Source organism: Crinia signifera, chromosome 4, assembly GCF_055691185.1.
Source record: "Crinia signifera chromosome 4, ASM5569118v1, whole genome shotgun sequence".
In the NCBI taxonomy this organism is placed as follows: Eukaryota; Metazoa; Chordata; class Amphibia; order Anura; family Myobatrachidae; genus Crinia; species Crinia signifera.
In genome coordinates, this window is record NC_139220.1 from 309,286,555 (window position 1) to 309,309,822 (window position 23,268).

The window sequence follows — 23,268 nt, forward strand, 5'->3', positions numbered from 1 at the left end:
AAGTCTTGTGCTGAGCACACTTGACACACGATGATACAAAGTTTGTTACATCCTGCCGAATGGTCGGCCACCAATATGAATGCAGGAGAAATTGCAAAGTCTTTTGAATACCGGAATGTCCAGCAAAACGGAAGGCGTGACCCCCAGGTCAACAGCTTCTTGCATAAGTTGGGTGGCACAAAGGACTTGCCTGAAGGAGGTGTAGAATGAGGAGTGACATGAGCGAAGACTACTGGGTTCAGGATGGGCTGCTTTAGAGGTTCGGTGTCTGAACTGGCATAGAAGGAACGAGATAAAGCGTCAGCCTTGTTGTTTAAAACCCCTGGACGATACTTGATTTGGAAGTTAAATCGTTCAAAGAACATAGCCCAGCGGGCTTGTCGAGAAGTGAGACACTGGACATGACGTAAGAAAGAAAGGTTTTTGTGATCTGAAAAGACTGTAATCTGGTGACAAGCCCCCTCCAATAGGTACCGCCACTCTTCAAAGGCTAACTTAACCGCTAACAGCTCCTGTTCTCCAATGGGGTAATTCTTTTCTGCCGTAAGAAATTTATTGGAGAAATATGCACAAGGGTGAAGCTCTGAATCCTCTCCTTTTTGCGAAAGGACTTGCCCCTACTCCTTCTGAAGAGGCATCGACCTCCAGGATGAAGGGTCTATTCACATCTGGCTGAAGAAGGATTGGGGCGGTTATAAGGCCTGTTTTAGTTGTCGAAAGGCCTCAGAGGCCTCGGGCGGCCATTGGACAGGATTGGCCCCCTTTCGGGTGAGTGCGGTCAGAGGTGCTGCTATGGTGGAGAAATCTCAGATGAAGTGGCGATAGTAATTGGAGAAGCCAAGGAATCTTTGCACCCCTTTGAGGGTGGTAGGAGGCGTCCAATCTTGAATAGCACGAACCTTCTCAGGATCCATCTCCAACCCGGTACTTGAAAGAATGTGACCAAGGAAGGGAACTGAAGAGACTTCAAAGACGCATTTTTCAAGCTTGCAGAAAAGCTGGTTCTGGCGAAGACGATTTAACACCTCACGGACGGTGTGCCGGCGAGTACTGAGATTGGGAGAGAAGATGAGAATGTTGTCCAAATAAACAACAATAGATACATACAACATGTCCCAGAAGATGTCGTTCACAAATTGCTGGAAAACGGCAGGGGCATTGCATAGACCAAACAGCATGACAAGATATTCATAATGGCCGTCTCGGGTATTGAAGGCCGTCTTCCATTCATCCCCCTGGCGGATACGGATCAGGTTGTATGCACCCCTCAAGTCTAGTTTGAAGAAGACCGTAGACCCCTTAACTTTATCGAACAGCGATTTTTAATGGTGATGTCATCCAGCCCCCGGTAATCGATACAAGGTCTCAAACTGCTATCTTTCTTTTTGACAAAGAAGAAACCTGCCTCTGCAGGAGAGGTGGACGGCCGAATGAATCCCTTCTCCAGATTTTCTTGGATGTATTTTGACATGGCCTATGTCTCAGGTAACAATAAAGGATACGTTCTTCCCCGTGGTGGAGTCTTGCCTGGAATGAGATCAATGGGACAGTCCCACGGCCGGTGGGGCAGCAGAGTATCGGCACCTCCTTTACTAAAGACATCCGAAAAAGACAAATAAGGAGCTGGTATGGCTGAGGCAGAGAGTTCGGAAGAGGGTACTTGTGACTCACTCAAAAGGACGGGTATGACTCGAGATAAACAAGAAGAGAAGCAGTCTTTACTCCAGGCCTTGATCTCCATGGTCAGCCAGTTGACATGGGGATTGTGCTTGATAAGCCATGGTATTCCCAGAACTACAGCATGTGAAGACTGAGGAAGGACCAAAAACTTTCTTGGTGCAGAGCTCCGACTTGAAGATGTACTGGTACAGTCTGAGAGATGATATGACCGCTGGAGATGTGGCTACCGTCAACGGCTGTCAGGACCAAAGGCTGCTCTAATGGCTGGAGAGGTATAGAGAGCTGTGCAGCGATATCAGCCGAAATGAAGTTTCCATCAGGGCCTGGATGGACGTCTGTCCCTGAGGGGTACTCAGCATAACAGAAATGGTAGAGTCTATGGTGGATGGAGATGGTAATAACACTCCCAATCTAACCTCCCTCGTGGGGATTAGGAGCGGTCGTTTCCCAGGCGGAGTGGACAAGAGGCCAGGAGATGGGAAGATGAGGCACAGTACATACAAAGATTGTCTCGACGTCGTCGGTTCTTCTCTTCGAGGGAGAGACGAGACCGATTTATTTGCATTGGTTCTTCTGTGGCAGAAGCAGTAGACAATCCACTTTTTACAGGAGGAGTAACAGCAGAAGTGGGACGATGTTGAAAGCGATCAGAGCGAGCTCTCTCCAGTTGCCGCTCTTGAAGTCGCAGATCAACTTTATTGCACAAGGAAATTAGGTCTGTCAGGGTGGTAGGTGTATCGCGAGTGGCCAATTCATCCTTGAGGCGACCGGCTAGGCCAATCCAGAATGCAGAAACGAGGGCCTCTTCATTCCACCTTAAGTCTGGAACTGTACAACATATTGACCCACTGGTCTGCTACCTTGACGAATTCTCAGAATCTCTGTAGCAGCAGATGACACTCGACCTGGTTCGTCAAATATTCGCCGAAAGTAAGTGATAAAATCGTCATAATTGTTCAGCAGAGGATCTGCTCGTTCCCAAAGAGGCGAAACCCAATTCAGGGCTGCACCAGAGAGGAGAGAGACAATGTAGGCTACTCGTGCTTTGGCAGTTGGGAAGTTGGACGATTGGAGGGTGAAGTGCACATCGCACTATTCAAGAACCCGCAACATCCTTTAGGAGACCCATCATATTTGTTGGGAGTTGGCAAATGCAGATGAGGAGGGATTATAGACCCGGCTGGTGGCGTGGCAGGGGAACCTCCTGAAGGGGCTTGCGATGTTGCTTCAGCAACTGCTGGTGGAGGTGTCAGTGTTTGTAGGAATTGCGCCACTTGCCGCTGTGAGGATTCCAACTGTTCCAGACGAGCCATAATGCCTTGCAACACACCTGCCAAGGGTCCCTGATTTTCACCCGACTCCATTGGGTCAGTGCAAACTGTCACGGTTGAAGATTCAGATGGGGTCGTGTGATGCACAGGGACTGGAGACAAGGCAGTAGCAGTAGGGTTAAAATGAGCGGGTTTAATGAATGATGTCATACAGGGACTCAAATACTTCTTTGAGATAAAGGCAGGCAAAATAATAATAATGAGCAGCAATGATGAGGAATATCCAGAGTACAATGATGAGGAATATCCAGAGTACAATGATGAGGAATATCCAGAGTACAATTATGAGGAATGTCCAGATAACAATGATGAGGAATGTCCAGGTAAAGAAGTGAAAGGATGGCAACAATAATGGATCCGGAGACTGGAAGAATATGAGGAATGGCTGGGACCTGGGGATGCTGGAGACGGATTCTTGGAAGATCCAGGAGCGGGACCGGAGTCAGGAATCCAGGAGGTAGCACCCAAGAGTACCAGGGAGAAGCTGGTGACCAGCGTGACTGGAATGAGCGATGGGGTCAAATAGCCAATAGCAAGCTGATGGGCACAGCGGGAATAGCAAGGGCACAATGAGTCAGGAGCATTCCAGGAAGTGCACGGCACAGAAGACTCTTTGCACTGACACTGAGCTACCTAGGCAGATCCCCTTTATGCAAAGAGGGCGGCTGCCATTGGCTGTCACACTGAAACAGGTGAGAATACCTGACCTGGGCCAATCCTCTGTTTGCCCTCAAGCAAGATGGCGGAGCTGGCCTCCCAGCATCTATAGCGTTAGAGCGGGAACATGCTGCAGATTCCCATGCTGCCTTCCAACACTGCCGGACCTCTGCCTGCCGCCTCACCTGACATGAAGGCCGACAAACGCCAGCCAGTGGCGGACACGGGCAGGTGAGTACAGGACCCGCCGTGTACCACCGCGGGGGGAGTGTGACATGTCAATATTTCGATTGTCGGTGGTGTGTACATGTTGGTATATTGTCCATCTGCATTTGGTTGTGGGGAATCTGTCAATCGGTATTCCGTCCGCCTGCAACTTAACTACATACACTAGAGGTACCCATTCTTCTAGAATAAGCATATTAATACCTCATATGTTAAATTGTGTCTCAAGTTGGTGGGCATGCTGGTGAGTCTCTCAATAGACAGCCAATCAGTTGCAGCATTAGTATTTGCAATAGTGGCTGCCCAAAAAGTAACTTTAGCCTAGTATCAGCATCTAATCAGCCCTGTGTTACTTTATCTCTGATGATTGTGAAAACTCCAGCTTGTTATTTTGTATTGGGTAATTGTGACAATACCTTTAGTTTGCAGAGTCAGGAAGCACCAGGCAGGAGAGGTGCTCTCCCCACTCTGCATCCTTCTAGATGACCCGCCGCCGCTTGAAAAAGGGAGCAGAAGACACGGAGATGGCAATAGGCAGACCCAGCCATGGCTAATGAGAGTCCCAACACTGGGGAGTATGAGCCGGGTGCCCATTGCCAGGGAGAGGAAGCAAGAGACCCAGGCCGCCACTTTACTTGTGCTGCGGTGGGGCACACTGTCCCTGACTTTTACAACCCTTTCACACCCCATCTCCTCTTTTATTTAACTTCGCTCCCCTCTCCATTCTCACCCCTCCTCTTCCTGCTCCTCTATCTCTCATACCCACTTCTTTCCTCCCTGTCCCACTCTGATCGTCTATTCCTGGCACCTTCTATATCTCTTCCCCTTAACCCCTCTCTCTTACACAACTCTTTCTCTCCCTTCCTCTTCTGACATTCTATCTCACACTCTGGGGTAGATTTATTATAGCGGCTCAGTAGTGAGGTGAAGCAGGAGGGGAGAGCGACAAGATCTACTAAGATCTTGCCCGCCGAAGCGGGGGAGCGCTAACTCCCCCCTCCGGCGATGCCTCCTTTAGCTGACAGCGCATCAGTTAACAATGATGAGCTGTCTTCTTCTCCCTGGCCGGCTGGACTGCGAATGCACGGGATCTCGCTACTCACGCGAGATCCCCAGCGCAGCTCAGAGCCACCAGCAGGGACAGCGCTGTCCCTGCTGTAGGCATAGGGTATCGCCGCCTGCAGCTGTCGAAGTCGATAGCTGCATTAGGCGGAACGGTCAGCGATGCTGACCGTTCATAAATCAGGCAGGAGGCAGGCACGCACTACAAAATATTGTAGCTGCGCTCTGCCTCCTGCCTTACACCGCAGCACGTAAGACACCCGCTCAGTGGGTGTCATAGATCAGGGGAAGCGCTATCCCCTGCTTTAGCGCACAGGGATAGTGCATATGCCCCTGATCACCAGTTAATAAATCTACTCCTTCTCTCGCTGTTTCCTTCATTCCCTCTTACCCACAAAGCCATCTTTCTCTTGCCAACTACCCTTCGTCTTTCTCTTTTTCTTTTGAAAATCCGTACACAGAGCCATTGTGGCTATCAATTTTTACTATATATTCAAAATCGCATAGCAAATAGTCAAAACGCATTGTGTTTGGCCACATCTCTACGTAATCCTGATGCAAGACACCGTAATCTAAAGTAGAAACAGACTGTGCAGTACAACCTAGATCTACTACTATGTTCTCCTGTGTGCCATCCCTCCCTGCTGGCCGAATCAGTATCGGCAGCAACCACATTGCTCCATGTTTACACAGCTATAATGTATCATACAGGGCAGATGGAGCCCGGGTTATAGCCAGGGTTGCCTACCTGACCCTCTCCATCAGGGAGAAAATGCTCTGTTCCTGGACTTCCCTGGTAAAATATGATTGCCGTCACCTGTGGGGAGCTAGGTAATTGGTAAGAAAGGTGTGTTACACAACAGGTGCTGGCAATCATACATTACCAGGGAAGTCCAGGAACAGAGCATTTTCTCCCTGAAGGGGAGGGTCAGGTAGGCAACCATGGTTATAGCCCTGACATTACAGGACACAGGGCATACACTCCAACATTTGGACTGCAAAAATCGGTACACATACGGAAAGTGGGCGTGGCCATGGGCAAAGGGGACATGGTCACACCCCCTTTCCGAATATTGTCAAGTTAAATTCCTGTGTATGCCATTGCCCACTCACTGCTCCCCTCACTGGGGTGTATTCAATGTCACGGTGAGCCGCCAGCGAGGGGGTTAAACAGCGAGGATTGCAGAAAACCAGCGATTCTTGCTGTTTTTTTTTTACCGACAATATATTTTATTGAATTTTTCAACAAAAAAAAGGAATAGGATACAGAAAAATAGAGATGGGGGAGGGAGGAGGGGGGGGGCATGGGATGCACTCAACAGTAGTAATATAAGAATACAATCTTTAACTGTACAGAGCATAACATAATGGTCAACATAAAAATAAGACAATATAATAAACGTAGGAGACATGACGTTAGCGAAATAGGGGAGTATAGCCTGACTGTATCATGAAGTAGGTGCTTCGTTCAGACTGAACTGCAAGGGAGACGTTCCGTTGGGTTGAGGTAACAGAGCCGCTCCTTCACCATCTGTAATATAGTTATGCCATGCCATCCATTTGATCCTTGCTGTTTAACCCCCGCGCCGGCCGCTCGCTCTATTCAATTTTCTGGGGAAATCCTCGCCATCACAGGATGGCGAGAATTCCCCAAAACAGCGAGACCCGCGGCTAATGCAGAAAACTCGCTGTATTTAGCCACGAGTCTCGCTGGTTCAGGAGCTGCATACGCCAATTCCCCCTCGCTCAAAAAATGGAGAGAGGGGGAATTGGCGTATGAGGGGGCTGCGTTGAATACTGTCAGGGTGACTGGTGACAGCGAGCAGGAAGCCCACAGCATTGAATACCTGCCACTGTGTCCCAACTCCCGCCAGCCGCCGCAGGTGCTCCACAGTCCTTCTGCTTATTGGTGCCTTGGGTACTTGTGTATTATCTGGGTGCCCGATATATCGCATCGCATGCCACTACTTAAGACATACAATGCGATGGGACCCGATTTCAGAGGTTTTAAAACCCGACTGTACAATTTTTATATCGCGTCGCATTCCATTATAATGGCATGCAATCATGCCCGATTTGGGCTTATTCCAATGTTAAATGCCCCCCCCAGACAATTTTTGATTGTACACCAACCCTGATGGGTAATGACTATGTTTAATGCCACCCCACTATCAACGCCAACCCGAAGCGTGGCGAGCGCAGCGGTACGCGTCCTCCGACCTTTTCATACCCCCACTAACCACGTCGGTGTGGAGTTGATTTTATATAGTGTGCTCGCCACTGAGCCCAAAGCGTGGCGAGCCCCGCAAGGGGACGCGTAATATATGTGAAGTAATCCGCGTCCGCTCGCCACGCTTCGGGCTCGGTGGCTCGCCACACCATCTAAAATCAACTCCACGCCAACGTGGAGAGTGGGGGTATGAAAAGGTCGAAGGACTCGTACCGCCGCCCCTCGCCACGCTTCGGGTTGGTGTTGATAGTGGGGTGGTGTTAACAATGGGGGGCCTTTTAACATAGTCATTACCCATCAGGGTGGGTGTACAATCCAAAATCGGGTCTGGGGGGGGGGGATTTAACATAGGAATCAGGCATCTGTACAATTAAAAATTGGGTCCAATTGCGTCGCATGCAATATGATCGCATGCGATGCGACCGATTTTTGGTTGTACAATGACATAAGATTTAAAAAAATCGGGCGCCCAGATAATACACAAGTACCATGCCTTGTATATTCTGCAGAGTATGTGCCTGCGGAGGAGTGCGGGAGGTCCTCCTGCTCCATGGCGCCTCAGCAGAGCATGCGCCGATGGGGTGCAGGAGGGTATGCGCCGCAGCCGTGTGACGTCAGCGTGGCACACGCTGGCTGGGGCCAGCAAAGCACCACTGGGAACGGGTGCTACGGTTTACTACCCGCGGCCGGCTGAATATCGGTACACTTTGTTTTTTGCGGGTATAGACCGTTAAAAAACGATATTGTACCAGCAAAATCGGTACAGTTGGAGGGTATGGGTGTATTATATGTGCTATATACACACATACCACACCTGCCTTTCCTCCCTCTCACACCCCCTGTGCTGAGTAAGATTAGATGTTACACAGTGCCCAGGGCCCCACTCACCACACAGTGCACAGTACAAAGACAGCTGCTATACTGGGCCTGGGCACACAAAGACAATGATCAGGTACCAGCAGGGGGGATGGATAAGCAGCTGCTCCGTCTGTGGAAGACGCTGTGTGGGTGCAGACGATCATGGTGATGGTGACCTCAGGAGAAGACGCGGCGGGGAACAGCTCTGTGCAGAGCGCCTGGGGGATGATAGACAGACTGTCCCCTCGGTCTCCTGTGGTTCCTCAAGACAGTCACCAGGATGGACTCTGAAGAATCAGTTGCTGGGCAGGAGGGGGCGCTGACTGTGAGGGAGAGCTGTGTGGGAGCAGAGGATCATGTGACATTGCCGCCGTCATGACTTATGTCCAGCCCCATGACCTGATGACGTCAGGAGATGCCGAGGCGGGAAACCCAGGTCTGTGCGCTTGGGGGATGAGTTCCCGCCCAGTCTCTTCTCCCTGATACGTTTTCCCGACCACTCTCCTCCCCATAAAATGTGTCCCCACACATCTCCTCTTTGTAATCCGTGTCCCCGCACAGTCTCCTCCCCATAATCCGTGTCCCCGCCCAGTCTCCTCCCAGCCCCGTTTATTCCTTCTCATCAATGTAACCGCCGCCTCGCCTCCCCATTGCGAATTTGCGATGTAACTACGCCCAGCCTGTTCCACGCGCCCGCCCGGTCATCTTTTAGTGCTCCGGTTCCTGCTCTAGTCTAGTCTAGTCTCAAAGCAGGCGGCAGCGGAGCTATAAATAATGCCGTCATTGTGTGTCTAGCAGCGGCAGGGAGTGAGGTGAGTGCTGGGGTCGGGCAGTTTAGTGTGTGGCCGCGCGTAATAATGTCAGTCACTTCTAGCTAGGGTGACCAACTCATCCCTTTAATCCGGAACACATATTAATTACACAGGTTCTGTGGCAGTTTAAAACCAGGTGAAATGGAGTCTTGAGGTGTGGCAGTTTAAAACCAGGTGAAAGCCAGCCACAGAACCTGTGTAATTAATATGGATTCAGTATGAAATCCCGGCGTTCGGGATAGCCATCCCCCCCTTTGCGGGCTCGCTGCGCTCGCCACCCACGGAGGGAGAAAGTGTCGGGATTTCGGTGGTCGGGATTCTGAGCGCCGGGATCCCGACCGCCGGGAGTTTAACTGCATCCCATTAATATGTGTCCCGGATTAAAGGGATGAGTTGGTCACCCTACTTCTAGCGGCGGCTGGCACAGGGGCTTGGCATGATGGCAGCAGGCATCGTGGCTATGGTATCGATGCTGAGGTTGGGAGGCCGGTCTGGGAACCCCACTGCTTGCTCCCCTGCAGCTGCATGTATGGTGTTCATTGTTCCACCGCAATATGCACGCACTAGATCACATTCAGTTTTGGTAATTTCCCACCATGCACTGGCCCTGAGCGAGGACGTGCACCGGAAGTACGGATGGGGAAGCGCTTGCTGGGCAGGAAGGGGCGCTGCGTGGGAGCAGAGGATCTTGGGACATCCCCACCGCAGCGGCCATTATTGCTGTCCAGCCAAATGACCTGGTGACGTCAGGAAGAGACGCAGCCGGAAACCTGCTCTGAGCGCCTGGGGGATGAGAGAGAGCGAACATGTGTCCTCGCTCAGTCTCCTCCCCCTCACCCGTGTCCCCGCCCAGTCTCCTCCTCACCCGGCCGTGTCCCGCCCAGTCTCCTCCCCTCACCCGTGTCTCCAGCCCGACTCCTCACCTGTGTCCCCGCCCAGTCTACTCCCCTCACCCGTGTCCCCGCCCAGCCTTCTCCGTCGTGTGCTTCCCAATCCCACGCCCACAGGTCTCAGAGGCAGCAGCGGGAGAACGCGTAGAACCGGAGTGAGCGAGTGTCCGGCGGCTGCGGGGAGTGAGGTGAGCGCTGAGCATGGAGCTCCTGTATGTACAGTACAAGCACACTGGGGGGCTGCGTGGAGCTCCGGCTGCTCAGACATTAATCTGTACTAGTAGGTGCCGATGTTTTACAGTACACGTGACTATCGGACGTCGCAGGGGAATCGAGCGTCGATGGTTTCCATCGATGGCAGCACAGTCTGAGTGATATTAAAGCATCGTATGTTTTTTATCCCCTTTGTATCCTCCCCCTACGCTGGCTGTATGTAATATGTTGCTTAGATGTTGATGATAGGTCCAAAAGAGAATACATTATATGAATGTATAATGAGGACTCAGCTAAACCGTACGATTCCCTCTGTGTTTGTACAAGTACGTGCTGTAATGCATATTTTACTTTGAATTGTGGGCTGGGTGTTATCGGTGTATAGATCCTAGCAGCGACCAGGGGCTGCTGTGATGTTGTTCTCCCCCAGCCGCAGTCACAGTGCCTGTACACTGTAGGGATGGGCATCGATGGCAATACTGGAAATACCCATCGATAGGTAAAACTATCGATGGTCAGTGTTTTACTATCATCCACTTTCTTTGTAGCCCATGGGAAAATCAGAATGTGAGGCATATTGGGCCTGATTCTGATTTATTATTATATACTGTAAATCAGGAGTGTCCAAACCGGTCCTCGAGATCTACCAACGGTCCATGTTTTCCAGGTTACCTAGCTGGGACGCCGGGGAGCCCAGCGTTAACGGCTCCCCCGGTGTCCCACGCATGCTCGGTGCGCTTCCCAACCCCCCTGTCCGGCTCTAATGGGCATGCGCGGGATCTCGCAAAAACCGCAGGATCTCCTGCGCAGCCCGAGCCAGAAGCAGGGCTAGCGTTGTCCCCACAGTGGGGGATAGGACAACGCTAGCCCTGAGCTGGCGAAGCGGCCGGGGTGAATTAACACCTTGAAGGCTGTTAATACATCGCCCCGGCTGTTAATCCCTGGGGGGGGGGGTTGCAGGGGACAGCCCCGCCAAGCATAACTCGGCGGGCTGTCACTAGCGCACGTTCGGTGCGCTAGTAATACATTAGCATAAATGTAATCCCCCCCCCCCCAGTTAACCAGCGTTAAGTGCATTTTTGCACTTAACGCTGCTTCGTACATCTGCCCCACTATCACAAGTGACATAATTAGCTCCACCTGTGGATCTTTTTTAATGTCTGAATAATGAGTGCACCTGCTGGGTGACCTGGAAAACGTGCACTGTCGTGGACACCCATAGAGGGAGAGAGTGTTAGGTTTTTGAACGCGGGATTCCGACCGCCGGGAATATAACTGCATCCCGCGTGAACACTAGCTTATAACATGGGTCGACCGACCTGGCAATGGTTGTTAGATGGGGTAAACCCGGTTCTCCGCATGTATAATGTCCCGGAATTTTTATTTTAATTTCCTTCTACCTTTATCTTTTGTAGGTTCTGTACACTTCTCTCCGCTGCCAAGGATCTTCTCTTGTCGGTAAGTATAAGCAATTTCTTTTATAATAAGGTGTTTATTTATACTTTTTGATATTATATTAAATATGTATATAACTTCTCATTTTTCACAGGATATGAGACAATGTATAACCACGTATAACCGATATAACAGCAAAACAATATCAATTTGTCAACAATGCAATAAACTCGTCTATTTCAATTAGCTAAAATGCAGTACAAACGACAAAATTCAGCGTTGTTCTTCTAACAATTCAATTACTATACACATCTACCATGCATAGGCTAAAGACAACTTTTCCAATTTAAATACACGTCTCAATCTTATACTGACAGCTCAACTTATGTCCTAAAGGGTTTCCAGTTAATCTACGGATTGTCTTATTGAGCTGCAAAGTCCTGAATATACAGTGTGCTTTATCACCCACAGCGCCTTTCACTGTTTCCTTATAATAAACTGTTTATTTCTGACAGCAACTTTCTCTCCAAAGTATCAACCCTTTGCTACAATGTGTAATCCTGTGCTTTAGTGGGCTAGACGTCTCGTCTTTATTAATGCCGCTGGTAATAAGGATCCCTTGCTGGATTTATGCCCTGTAACCCTGAAGAGGCTTTGCTTGATCCTGTCTGTTTTTATTCGTAGAAACTACAGTGGTGATTCGTGAATATCGATGGCATTCCCCTTCTAGGTAAGTGTGCTGTGCTGTTAACAAGTCTTTGTATCCACTTAAGTGTGTAATCTGACACCCTTGTTCCCTTCGATTAGTAAAAGGTTACTCTGCTAGAATCATTGCATTATCATTAGCATGCTCCCTCTTGTAGCCTTAACTAGGTTTGGCTGATTCCTAACACTGTTAACAGGCTCTGTCTGGTCTGTACTCAGAGATCTGGCAATCTTGTCGGTACAGGTGGTTGTAATATGGCTGCTATTATGAAGACTGGTCAAAGGTTATTGAACATAGGTTGCCACACAATGTCCAAGACTGTTTTGAGAAGTACGCTAGCCCATTAGAGGACCATAAATGTCTGTTAGATGCGGGGTTACTTTCTCCCTGTTGCACCTATATTGCATTCACTATAGCCTGTTTTCACTGCAGCACGGGCATATGTCTGTCTAGCACTTTCCCTCCGCCTACTTACTGTGTCATATGCTGACAGTTGAGCTGCCCCTTATTACTAGGCCTCGCCTCCGTCGCCACCCACCTCCAGGACGCCAGCCTGGGTTGCTTATTGGGACTTTGCTTATTAGGACTCTGCTTAATGGGACTCCAGCCGCACCTCCTTCTATCAATCACCCACCTCAGCGAATAGACAGTCAGCTCCGTGACCGCCCAGCGCCGGCTCACCTTTCGTGTTGGTGTACTGAACTCCGGGTCCGCCCAGCGGGCGGGGTCACACCTCCTGGTGGACTGGGATGCGCTAGATTCCTGCACCCGGTCACCGGAATTCAGCCGCTGGCGCACTGCTGACGGAGCGCTTGCTTCTGCGCTGTCAATCTCTGATGCCCGGCGCAGACGGTGGGGATGCTGCCGGGACCTCCGCTGGATTCTGGCTGCCCTCCGGTAAGTATAGTGGCTTCCCCCAGCACCGCTATCCACTGCTGCCGGCTGCGCAGCTGACGGAGCGCTAACTTTTGCGCTGTCAAACTCCGATGCCCGGCGCTGACGGTGGGGATGCCGCCGGGACCTCCGCTGTATTCTTACAGCCCTCCGGTAAGGTAATGGCTTCCCCAGCACCGCTATCCACTGCTGCTGGCTGCGCAGCTCTGCTATACCCCAACTTCTCCAGGAAAACTGCCAGCCCTTGTCCGTTAACAGCTGCCTTTTTATGTATTTTTCCACGTGCCCCACAGCTATCCGACGGGCACCCGGATCTGGGGCTCGAGCCCTCCAACTTTATTAGTTTCTTTTGTCACAGTATCTGCCCACCGAAGGCTGAGACTTCTCCCCTACCTTGCAGGGTACATGGGTTAGTCTGGGTCATCTTTTGCATTAGTGGAAACAGCTAGGCCAGTCCAGGGCATCCATACTAAGGGGTATAACAGCTCCCCCATTTGTCTATTAATACCCCTGGTGTCTATAAGTAATATTCCCTCAGCGAGGAACCACATGTTCTGGATATTACATACAACCCCCCTAGAAATTTGCGTGTCCCCACGCATTCTTACATAAAATATTACAACTTATAAAACAGATACATAACAATTGCATACAAAGCTACTCTCTATAACGTAAAGGTAAGTGACCTTTATTACTTCTCTCTGACCTTCTTAACTCCGGTTCAGACATGTCTATCTTTGTCAAAGCAATGCTATCCATATCATCAATTACAATTTCATGACGACTATAACATGAACTTTGTGAGCGTGGGCAACCAGTCTCCATAATAACAGGCCCAGTCATAAGCATTAACATTGCCATGGGATCAGTAAGAGGATCGCCCTTTCCTTCCTAAGGGAATCGGATCCCTCTTTCAATTTCCTCTTTCATAGTAGACGGTGACAGCTCAGTTGTGCACAATTTTAGTTGATTCCGATGCACCACACTAGTGTATCCATCAGTTTGTCTCTCTATCCGATACGTGAATACATTGTCGTCCGGGACCCCTACAATTTGATAGGGCTCTTCTTCCCATCTGTCGTCTAACTTTCCGGAACGGTGATTTTTCTTTTTCCACACGCGACTTCCCAGCGGTAAGGGAATCGCTCGGGCGTCTAAGTTATAATTTTGCTCTTGTCGCTGATGCACTGTCTCCATCTTTTGTAGCACAATTTCTTTAGCAAGTTTCATCCGATTTTGGTGCTCTTGTACCCAATCCGTTTCAGGGGGAAAGGAGGAGTCATTTAATGCGGGTAACAATTCCAAATCTTTAGGGAGTTTGCCCCTTCTGCCAAATAGAAGATAATATGGCGTGAAGCCTGTAGAACAATGTTCGATGTTGTTATATAAATAGGTGAGCTCTGGAAGGATGCTTGGCCATCTGGATCTTTTCTCCACTGGAAGGCTTCTGATCATTCCAATCAGGGTCTGATTAACTCTCTCGCACAATCCGTTGGTTTGAGGATGATAAGCAGTTGTTCTTAGTTTCTTACACTTATACAGTTGACAGAGCTCCTTGAACAATTGTGACTCAAAGGCAGCACCTTGATCTGTTAAGATGCGGTCTGGATATCCATAAGGACGAACAAACTTATTTAGAAAGACCGTTGCTGTGGTCTTTGCGGTCATGTCTTTCACTGGGACAGCCACTATAAACTTGCTGTAATGGTCGGTTATAGTGAGCATGTATTGGTATCCTTGCGAACTCGTATCCAACTTTACGTGATCCAGAGCCACTAGTTCAAGAGGATATTGGCTGGTGATGGGATGTAAAGGGGCCTTCTGCATTGGCCCAGTACCTCTTTTTCGGGAACAGACGGCACAATTCTGGCACCACTTTTCCACGTCTGATTTTAACCCTATCCAGAAATATCTACTTCTCAGCACAGCCTCGGTCTTTTGCATCCCAAAATGTCCAGATTCATTATGATATGCTGACAATAAATGTTCGACTTGTGATCTGGGCACAACTATTTGCTGGAGGTTTTGATGTGTTCCTGGATCGACAATGCTCCTAATCATTACTCCTTTCTTGAAATAGATTTTCTCACGATGCCTCAACAATTTTATTAACTCAGGGTCTGCGGTTTTCCTCTGTTCTTTGGTTAACCAGACGTCATTCTGTATCATACGCTTTACTTCTTGTATGGTGGAGCTTTGATGCTGAACTGCACTCCAATCAATTCCTGGAATCTCCTGATCCTCCTCTGTTGTGTTGACTTGGATGACATTCTGCCTGACTCTAGAACGACTAAATGGCGGAGTCTCTATATCTTCCAACTCATCCTCTTTCTCCGTTAACTCATCTGTGGGCAAGCAGGATAAAGCATCGGCAGCATTGTTGGTTTTACCGCTACCATACTGGATAGTATAATTAAAGTTTGCCAATCTCGATACCCATCTCTGTTCCAAAGCATTCAGGTGGACCGTCGGAAGATGGGCCAATGGGTTGTTATCGGTGGTTATTATTACTTTGGCCGCGGCTAAGTAATTTTTAAACTTTTCAGTGATTGCCCAAACTACAGCGAGGAATTCTAATTTAAAAGTACTATAATTTTCGCTGTTTCTCTCCGTTTTTCTTAAACCTCTGCTGGCGTAGGCGATTACTTTATTATTTCCATTTTCTTTCTGGTACAGGACGGCCCCCAGTCCCTGATGGCTAGCGTCTGTACTGACATAAAAGGGCTGTTCATAGTCTGGGTAAGCCAATAACGGGGCTTTCAGTAACGAAGACTTCAGTTGCTCAAAAGCTTCTTGATGCACTTCAACCCATCGCACAGGGATATTGCTTTTCGGTACTTGTGAGTTATCCGGGCTGCCGATTTCTAAATCTGGTCGGATCGGGCACATCGCATCGCATGCGACCATCGGATGCGATGCGATGACCCGATTTTTCCATAGGAATCAATGTTAAAATTGACTGAGTCCATTTTAACATGGAATTCAATGGGAAAAAGGGGTCCTTTTCATACCCCTACTATCCAAGTGGGCATGGAGTTGGATATAAACCTGTGGCGAGCGTAGCGAGCCACCGAGCCCGAAGCGTGGCGAGCGGACACAGAATACCGTCCCCTCGCGGGGCTCGCTTCGCTCGCCACAGGTTTATATCCAACTCCATGCCCACTTGGATAGTAGGGGTATGAAAAGGACCCCTTTTTCCCATTGAATTCCATGTTAAAATGGACTCAGTCAATTTTAACATTGATTCCTATGGAAAAATCGGGTCATCGCATCCGATGGTCGCATGCGATGCGATATCGCATCGCATCTGATTGTATGCCTTAACTTAAGGCATACAATCAAAAAATCGGCAGCCCGAATAACTCACAAGTACCTGCTTTTCTTATCCGCACCTGACTTTCCGCGTAAAAGTTCATGTAGTGGCGTGGCGATTTTGGCAAACCCCTGGATGAATCGTCTGTAGTATCCTACAAACCCTAGGAAACTCCTAACTTCTTTAAGGGTTTTAGGAATCGGCCAATCTTCCACAACACGGGTTTTTTCAGGATCTGTTTCAATTCCATTGGCGCTAACTATATGGCCCAGATACTGTACACGAGGCTTTAGCAGATGGCATTTCGCTGGTTTTAACTTGAGTCCGTACTTTGTCAACTGGGAGAGGACGTCATCAAGATGTTGCAGATGATCAGAATATGATTTAGAAAAAATGATGATGTCATCTAAATATAAGAGGACCATATCATAATTCCGGTGCCCAAGACAGTGCTCCATTACGCGTTGGAATGTCGCAGGTGCATTACACAGCCCAAATGGCATTCTGTCCCATTCGAAAAGGCCCATTGGGGTGGTGAATGCGTTCTTTTCTTGATCCTCGATGGCCATTGGGATTTGCCAGTATCCGCTTGTTAAGTCTAACGTAGAGAAAAACTTGGCAGTTTTTAATGCGGTTAACGTTTCTTCAATACGCGGTAAAGGATAGGCATCCTTATGGGTTACCGCATTGAGCTTTCTATAGTCGACACAACACCGGAGACTTCCATCTTTTTTCTTCACTATCACGGACCATGGACTACAGCTATCCCTGATCACTCCGGACTCTTTCATTTCCTCCAACATTGTGCGTACTGGCTGGTACAGAGCAGGGGGCAAAGGACGATGCCGTTCTTTAATAGGATGAGCTGTTCCAGTAGGAATATGGTGACAAGCTCCCAGGGCCCTGCCGAAATCGGATGCATGTTTCCTAAATGCGGCACTATTTTTCAACACAACCTGGATTACTCCTTGTCTTCGTTCTTCTGAAGTGCCCTCATCACCAATCTTTACATCTTTCAACCAGGAACATTCAGTTGAGTGAGATTCATGCTCCTCGGAGGTTGCCCCCTGTTGCGCTACCGTTAATACTTCTCCTAATACTTCTTGGAAAGTTACTTGTGAGATCTTGGCAACAGGACAATACCGAAACATCCGCACCGGATAAGACTGAGGATTTAGTATCCGAACTGGCACTCTCCCTTGATGTACTGAGACTAGAGCCCGGGCAGCCACAAATGGATTCTGGCCTTCATTGTCACATGGTTCAATCAATGCTTCATAGTCGAGCCCTCCTGGTCCCATTCGAGCCTTGCACCATACAACTGTTTCAGAATTAGGTTGAAGAATAACAGGATTCCGGTCCGCAATTCAGGCTTTTCCTATTTCCCCAAGCTTGTTAGCGAAATTTCTTTGGCCTTGTAGAAAACGAATGGTCTGCTGTAAAATTCTTCTTTCACCTGGCGGGACTAAAGATATCTTGGTCCTCAGGGCGTAAATAATCTCATCCGGACAGTTGCGTAGAACATTCATCCCAATGATGACAGGTGGGAAATACTCATTTTTATCAGTGGAGATTAGACAGCCCTGCGCTGTTAACTTAGTGTTTCCAATTTCTATCTCTGCTTCCCAATAACCACTACATGGGATGGGCTGGCCGTTACTTGCCACTAAATTCATCCAGTTAGTAGGGGGTGTGTTAATTTCATCTTTCTTCCAGTGTTTCATAAATTTGTCTAATTGAATTGTTGTCACTTGGGAGCCCGTGTCCAATAACGCAGGGACTTTCACTCCCCTTATCGAAATCGCCAATGAAAGACACTCTCCCACGTAGTGTGGCCACCATTCCTCTGACGATGGACCTATTGCCTGGTCTCCTCCCGAGGGTTGGTCCCCTGCCTCGGGACCTCCGTGTTTAAAGCTTCCTGTTGACAATTGCGAGCAATATGTCCGCTCCTCTGGCACTTCCTGCAAATGGGCCTACCTTGAGAGTCAAACTGATCCGTAGGTAGCCTTCCTGTAAATCTAGGAACATCCCATCTTCGAGGCGGCATTCTTCGATCTGAACGCCACTCTTGCGGTTTGTTAGGCATCTGGTGTTGCTTAAGTTCTCTCAATTCTTGACAGACCAGGTCAAGGCTCCTGGTAAGCTGTGTCATTTGTCCCTCTAAGACCCCTACTCTGTCGGGTTGAACAGGGGCTTGCACTTGTTGGAGGACAGGAAACTCTTTGGCCTTTGGCAAGTCGGTTTTATATACGGAGTGTTTTTTGTGTGGAACATCTGGCTCACTCATATCGTCTGACTCGGAACTCTCATCCTCATCCGGCTGTTCGTCCTCCAAAATTTTCAGTACCGCCTCCTTAAACTCCAAAAATGAAGCATCTGGATTCTGTGATCGATACATCCGAAGCTGTTTTCTCACATCTTTACACCTGGCCCCCTCTACAAACACATTTATCAGTGTCTCGTTCTCTTGTTGCATTTCACGAGGGTCCAAAGCCTGTAACGTCTTGAGTGACTCTTGGAGACTCAACGCAAAATCTCTTAGTGTCTCATTGGGTAGTTGCTGTCTTGCATAAAGTCGTTTCTTCAATGCCGCCACGGTTCGGGATTCAAACATGGCGACTAATTTTTCGAAGATCCCATCGACGGTCTTGATTTGTTGGTCTGGCCATGACTTGACCTCCCTCTTGGCTGCACCCCTTAACTGTCCAATAAGCATTTGGACCTTCTGCTCCTCCTTCAATGGGTGGATGGTAAACATCGCTTGTAATTGGGATTTGAAGTCCTTAAAGGTGGTGGTGCCAGATAGTCGCACTTTGCCTGAATATGTGGGCATCCACGGAGCTCCATAATAGTAGGGCATTGTGATGGGTGAAGTTATCATCGTCGGGCCAGCAACGTTTTCGTTAGGTACGCCTTCTCCTTGTGCTCCAGAAGCTGATGCTTGTTCCTGAGACATTTTTTTTCTTTTTGTTTTCCCCTTGCGCACAATTAACTATTCGATATCCTGTTCGTGACGCCACGAAAATTCCTTGTAATGTACCGGAATTTTTATTTTAATTTCCTTCTACCTTTATCTTTTGTAGGTTCTGTACACTTCTTCTCTCCGCTGCCAAGGATCTTCTCTTGTCGGTAAGTATAAGCAATTTCTTTTATAATAAGGTGTTTATTTATACTTTTTGATATTATATTAAATATGTATATAACTTCTAATTTTTCACAGGATATGACACAATGTATAACCACGTATAACCGATATAACAGCGAAACAATATCAATTTGTCAACAATGCAATAAACTTGTCTATTTCAATTAGCTAAAATGCAGTACAAACGACAAAATTCAGCGTTGTTCTTCTAACAATTCAATTACTATACACATCTACCATGCATAGGCTAAAGACAACTTTTCCATTTTAAATACACGTCTCAATCTTATACTGACAGCTCAACTTATGTCCTAAAGGGTTTCCAGTTAATCTACGGATTGTCTTATTGAGCTGCAAAGTCCTGAATATACAGTGTGCTTTATCACCCACAGCGCCTTTCACTGTTTCCTTATAATAAACTGTTTATTTCTGACAGCAACTTTCTCTCCAAAGTATCAACCCTTTGCTACAATGTGTAATCCTGTGCTTTAGTGGGCTAGACGTCTCGTCTTTATTAATGCCGCTGGTAATAAGGATCCCTTGCTGGATTTATGCTCTGTAACCCTGAAGAGGCTTTGCTTGATCCTGTCTGTTTTTATTCGTAGAAACTACAGTGGTGATTCGTGAATATCGATGGCATTCCCCTTCTAGGTAAGTGTGCTGTGCTGTTAACAAGTCTTTGTATCCACTTAAGTGTGTAATCTGACACCCTTGTTCCCTTCGATTAGTAAAAGGTTACTCTGCTAGAATCATTGCATTATCATTAGCATGCTCCCTCTTGTAGCCTTAACTAGGTTTGGCTGATTCCTAACACTGTTAACAGGCTCTGTCTGGTCTGTACTCAGAGATCTGGCAATCTTGTCGGTACAGGTGGTTGTAATATGGCTGCTATTATGAAGACTGGTCAAAGGTTATTGAACATAGGTTGCCACACAATGTCCAAGACTGTTTTGAGAAGTACGCTAGCCCATTAGAGGACCATAAATGTCTGTTAGATGCGGGGTTACTTTCTCCCTGTTGCACTTATATTGCATTCACTATAGTCTGTTTTCACTGCAGCACGGGCATATGTCTGTCTAGCACTTTCCCTCCGCCTACTTACTGTGTCATATGCTGACAGTTGAGCTGCCCCTTATTACTAGGCCTCGCTTTGCTTCGCCACCCACCTCCAGGACGCCAGCCTGGGTTGCTTATTGGGACTTTGCTTATTAGGACTCTGCTTAATGGGACTCCAGCCGCACCTCCTTCTATCAATCACCCACCTCAGCGAATAGAGAGTCAGCTCCGTGACCGCCCAGCGCCGGCTCACCTTTCGTGTTGGTGTACTGAACTCCGGGTCCGCCCAGCGGGCGGGGTCACACCTCCTGGTGGACCGGGATGCGCTAGATTCCTGCACCCGGTCACCGGAATTCAGCCGCTGGCGCACTGCTGACGGAGCGCTTGCTTCTGCGCTGTCAATCTCTGATGCCCGGCGCAGACGGTGGGGATGCTGCCGGGACCTCCGCTGGATTCTGGCTGCCCTCCGGTAAGTATAGTGGCTTCCCCCAGCACCGCTATCCACTGCTGCCGGCTGCGCAGCTGACGGAGCGCTCACTTCTGCGCTGTCAATCTCCGATGCCCAGCGCTGACGGTGGGGATGCCGCCGGGACCTCCGCTGTATTCTTACAGCCCTCCGGTAAGGTAATGGCTTCCCCCAGCACCGCTATCCACTGCTGCTGGCTGCGCAGCTCTGCTATACCCCAACTTCTCCAGGAAAACTGCCAGCCCTTGTCCGTTAACAGCTGCCTTTTTATGTATTTTTCCACGTGCCCCACAGCTATCCGACGGGCACCCGGATCTGGGGCTCGAGCCCTCCAACTTTATTAGTTTCTTTTGTCACAGTATCTGCCCACCGAAGGCTGAGACTTCTCCCCTACCTTGCAGGGTACATGGGTTAGTCTGGGTCATCTTTTGCATTAGTGGAAACAGCTAGGCCAGTCCAGGGCATCCATACTAAGGGGTATAACAGCTCCCCCATTTGTCTATTAATACCCCTGGTGTCTATAAGTAATATTCCCTCAGCGAGGAACCACATATTCTGGATATTACACATGTATAATGTGCAAACTGGGTTTAATGTAAAAGCACCGGACCCGGCACACTGATCTGAAAGGGGTATTCGATTTTTAAAGAGCGCTGGCCCAAGTATAGGTCATTGGGGTACTGCACTGGTAGCATTTTACCGCATAAATTGTTGTTCATTTACTACAACGTTCCCTATTCTGCAACCAAGTTCTTATCCATTCCACTCCTATAATCCAATCCCATGGTTTTGAGTATAGTACCAACTTGATCTATTCTTTCAATCACGGAGTCAAAAAAGTTAATTTGTTTGACAAGATTTCCCCAGTAAATCCCTGATTGTTTTGGGGTCCTGTAAGTTGTTGGATTTAAGTTTTCTTTTAATAATGGGTACTCTTTACCTAGAAGGGCGCCCGTCGAAAACCAATGTTAAACATGAAAATCGTGTCGGTTGCGGCCGGCCATAAATGTACCCGCGATGCCCGCGACGCGATGCTCCCGATTTCCCATAGGAATCAATGTTAAAAGGCGCGATGGACCCGATTTTACTGTTAAATGCCTCAATCCACCCGATTTGGCCATAGGAATCAATGTTAAATGGGCCACAGAGCCCATTAACCCTTAAATGTCCCCCCAAATTTTTAACGCCACCCCACGATCCACGCCAACCCGAAGCGTGGCGAGCGCAGCGGTACGCGTCCTCCGACCTTTTCATGCCCTACTATCCACTAGGGCGTGGTGTGAGAATATAATAGTGTGGTGAGTGCAGCGAGCCACCGAGCCCGAAGCGTGGCGAGCGCAGCGAGCCCCGCGGGGGGACGCGGATACCTTCACAGATATGCGCGTCCCCTCGCGGGCTTCACAGGTGTCCGTGGCGACGCGGACACCTGTGAAGCCCGCGAGGGGACGCGTCTACCTGTGAAGGTATCCGCGTCCCCTCGCGGGGCTCGCCACGCTTCGGGCTCGGTGGCTCGCTGCGCTCGCCACACTATTATATTCTCACACCACGCCCTAGTGGATAGTAGGGCATGAAAAGGTCGGAGGACGCGTACCGCCGCCCCTCGCGGGCTCGCTGCGCTCGCCACGCTTCGGGTTGGCGTGGATCGTGGGGTGGCGTTAAAAATTGGGGGGGACATTTAACGGTTAATTGGCCCTATTTGGGCTGTGCGGCCCATTTTACATTGATTTCTATGCCCAAATCGGGTCCATTGAGGCATTTAAGTGTAAAATCGCGGTCAATCAGGCTTTTTAACATTGTTCCCTATGGGAAAATCGCGGGCATCGCGGCCATCCCGATTTACCCGCGATGACCGCGATTTTTACCCACGACGACCGCGATTTCAATCGCTGGCGCCGTTCTAGGTAAAGAGTACCTAATAATGTTTCCATTACTGTCCGTATTACTGATATAATGCTGGGTACACACTGGTAGATATATGTGCAGATAGTGTTCCTTCTAGGAACAGTAGCAGGCAGGGTGCTGCTGCACGGGGGCAGTGCAAGGGGGACGGACTGGATCTGCAAATGTCACTGTTGTGGGCAGTCCCACAAAAGGGGTGTGCCCAGGCCACGCCGTCATGAAAAGGTGCGGGCCCGGTCGCCGCCGTCACTAAAGGGGTCGGGCTCGGCCCCTCCGAAGTCTCTGCACTGCCAGGGAAGTGCCACGTATCTCTTAAAACAAGTGCCCCCAACACAAGTCTTTTTTCTCTGTGTATTCTCAAGTGCCACGTATCGCCATCTACGGCGGTGCTGAGCTTCCCCGTGCACACCGGCATGGTCGGAGGCAGGCTCTT

The 23,268-nt window shown here is 49.0% G+C and overlaps 1 protein-coding gene across 6 annotated transcripts in view; it reads left to right on the forward strand.

Annotated features, from left to right (window-relative positions):
• Window positions 1-9,175: 9,175 nt before the first annotated feature.
• LOC146075800 (uncharacterized) overlaps window positions 9,176-23,268 on the forward strand; it is a 38,726-nt gene continuing 24,633 nt past the window's right edge. The window contains exons 1-5 of one of the 6 annotated variants that reach the window (XM_083185401.1): window positions 9,176-9,933; window positions 11,374-11,416; window positions 12,038-12,083; window positions 19,353-19,398; window positions 20,020-20,065. The gene's annotated coding sequence lies outside the window, so the exon portion shown is untranslated. Of the gene's footprint in view, window positions 9,934-9,981; window positions 10,285-11,373; window positions 11,417-12,037; window positions 12,084-19,352; window positions 19,399-20,019; window positions 20,066-23,268 lie in introns of those variants that run through there. The other 5 variants (XM_083185402.1, XM_083185403.1, XM_083185404.1 and 2 more) reach the window with 5 other exon arrangements.